The 3,180-nt window shown below is 34.4% G+C and overlaps 1 pseudogene; it reads left to right on the forward strand.

Annotated features, from left to right (window-relative positions):
- The first annotated feature begins 380 nt into the window (after positions 1–380).
- On the forward strand, positions 381–2,583 carry LOC146896344 (protein FAR1-RELATED SEQUENCE 5-like; annotated as a pseudogene).
- Positions 2,584–3,180: the final 597 nt, after the last annotated feature.

Below are 3,180 nucleotides of genomic sequence, written 5' to 3' on the forward strand. Positions count from 1 at the left end.
TTCCAATAAATCACCTCATCATGTTTTCGTTAGCTGCCTCCATGGTCCCTTTTCATGTCGAATTCGACGTAACAAATGCCTCACTCATACAGCTCAAACTCAAACAACAACACCTCATATTACAACGTTAAGGTTAACATTACAGAGAAAAAAAACGAAAATTGCTCTTCTCCCATCACGTTACTTGGAGAAGAACAACATAATGGATGGCTTTATATATGCATCTACAACATAGTAGACCCTAGTGGTGTTATGTTGACTTTATCAACCTTCCTCACAAATTCTTTCAATAATATATATGACAGATTATATTCTTTGGTTTTTATTTGTTTATTCCAAAACCTTTCACACATGTTTTTTCATGGTGTGGATTAGTGGCAATGGAAAAAGCAGGCCTTATACCATTAGTGAGGCATGTGTGTTAGTATCATATGGAATGCAGTAGTGATTGGGGTGTGATAGATTGATCACTTCTACCTGCAATTTGTCAATTATATGTGAAACCAAAACCAGCGTGAGTTAAGTCACGTATCGTTTAACAAATGCGTAACTTAAGTCACGCGGAGACATTTTCGAAAATTCATTTGGGAGTGAACAAAACATGATGGGAGAAGAGCAATTTTCCAAAAAAACTCATTACAAAGATAATGATTTTGCTTGAGTGAGTTTGAAACCCTTTAACCAAAGGGGTGAGAAACCTACTTTACTTGAACCAATAGTGTTTGAAGGGAACTCTACTTGATCAACCTAAAATCTAAACAACTTGGCTGTGGATTTATAATATCTCCAAACTAGACCAAAATTTGGATGGATCAAGAGGAGTCGCTTTACACTAGTGCAGTGTCGTAGCTTGAGAGTTCCTTTGATTTGATTTGATTTCTAATGGTGAATCATCACCGGTCACAGTACATCAAGGTCACATACATTCATTGGTAGTTTAATAAAGGAGAAAACTTATAAACAATACCTTACCTACTGTTTAATAAATGATCCACGTCAGATTCAAATTCACTTATTTCAATTAACTCCGTTACCCTTGGTTATTATTATTCACGTCAGACCCCCAACCCTGCTAACGTTAGTTTCCAGCACTTGTAAACCTTCATCAAACCAAATCGAAACAACAATCTTCAGTTATCTGAATCAGTCTCAGATTTATATCAAATTCTTTATTTATAGTTTCTCTTTTACAGTGAAATTGAAGGACAACATTGAAAATGATATAGTCCCAAATGTTGGTATGGAATTTGATATTGAAGATCATATATGCATATAGGTTTTATAATATTTACGCAGGCTTTGTTGGTTTTAGCATTAGAAAAGATTGGAGAAACAAAAGTAAATTATATAAGGAGATTGTGATATCTCGAAAATTTTCTTGTTTTAAAGAAGGCTTCAAGAGAATAAAAGATGAAGAAGGAAAAGTGACTCGCAAAGATATCAGAACTGGTTGTTCAGCGCATCGAATGGAAAATATGTGGTTACATCTTTTGTCAAAGACCATAACCATGAACTTGCTAAAATGGTTGTGGATTATGCTAGCTTATTTTGGAGATGTGGTGTGTTTTGATACCACTTATCGCATCGCACTAATAAGAGTTTACAACCATTTGCTCCGTTTGTTGGATTTAATCATCATCGAGAAAGTGTGTTATTTGGTGCAGCATTATTATATGATGAGACAGCTGAATCATTTGAGTGGTTGTTCAAGACTTTTCTTAAAGCTATGTGTGGTAAAAAGCCGATGACAATTTTAACAGATCAAGATCCTGCAATGGCAAAGGCAATTCCAGAGGTTTTTCCCGAGTCATATCATCGTTTATGCTTGTGGCATTTATTTCAAAATGCACTAAAGAATGTTAATCATGCCTTTCAGCGATCTAATTATTTTGCTAGCGAGTTGCAAAGTTGCATTTATGGTTTCGAGTATGAGGATGATTTTCTGAATGCTTGGGAGTCATTACTTAACAAGCATAATCTTCGCCAAAATAAATGGATGCAAGATTTCTTTAAAAAAAGGAAAAATGGGCTTCGGTATATGGGCGACACACTTTTTCAGCCAGTGCTACAACAACACAATTAAGTGAGAGCTTTAATGTTCGTTTAAGGCTTTACATGAAGCCTACCTTTAATGTGTTAGAATTTTTCAGAAATTTTGAGAGATTTCTAGATGATATGCGATATAAGGAGGTAGAGTCTAAATATGAAATGAGGCAGAAGATGCCATCATTGAATATGAACATCATGTTACTGAGAAATGCAAGAGATGTCTATACACCGACAATTTTTTCTCTTGTTCGTCGGGAATATGAAAAATCATGTAATCTTGTTTTGGTAATATGCACGCAGAACTTAGTGTTATACGGATATGATGTGTGCTTGTTTGGGGCTATAAGGAAGCATAAAGTTACCTTCAACTCTGAAGATCAAAGTGTTGAGTGTAGCTGTCAACTTTTTCAATTTGTTGGTATCCTTTGCTGCCATGCTATTCGAGTACTTAATCATTGGAATATAATTGTTATTCCTTTTTACAGGCATGTACTATACCTTTTTCTCAGACAGAATCTGTTTATTTCAAGTTGATTCATGGGATACACTTTTCTATTCAGCTGTGTTTCTTTTCTTGTCATGCCCTTGGTTGTAATTTCTCTCCTTACTTACACTTGACAAAACGTGATGATATGGAACATAACCAGTAAACCTTTAAATACATACATTCCGCACTTGTAATTGCCCGAAGAAATAACAAATGTGACTTTAATTGTTAATCAGTTGCAAGCTCTCTCTTAATACTGTCCAAGTGCATTACTAATTAGTGAGAGAGTTGAATACAAACTTCTTATAGCATCAGGAGCTTGCTTGTAGAAAGACACAAAATGAGTATCTCAAGCTGACTTTGTATCTCCTTACAATTCTAAATACTTTGAGCTCTAAAATTATTGTAGTAATCTTATTGGATTCATTGAATCCTTCACATTATTTGAATAGTTTGGCATCGGTTCCTTGTAAAAAAAATCTGTTACACACAATATCAAGATAGTTCGTCATGAGAAGCATTAGGAGCGAAAATTCTATATCATGATGACAAAGTAGAATTAACAATTTCTTGAAATTGTATCAAGTTTTAATGAATAATTAGAAACTTTACCTAATAAAAAGTTTGTACACTAAAATCCTTGT

This window comes from Medicago sativa, chromosome 8, assembly GCF_051527215.1.
Source record: "Medicago sativa cultivar Bolivia chromosome 8, Bolivia_mono, whole genome shotgun sequence".
Classification (NCBI taxonomy): Eukaryota; Viridiplantae; Streptophyta; class Magnoliopsida; order Fabales; family Fabaceae; genus Medicago; species Medicago sativa.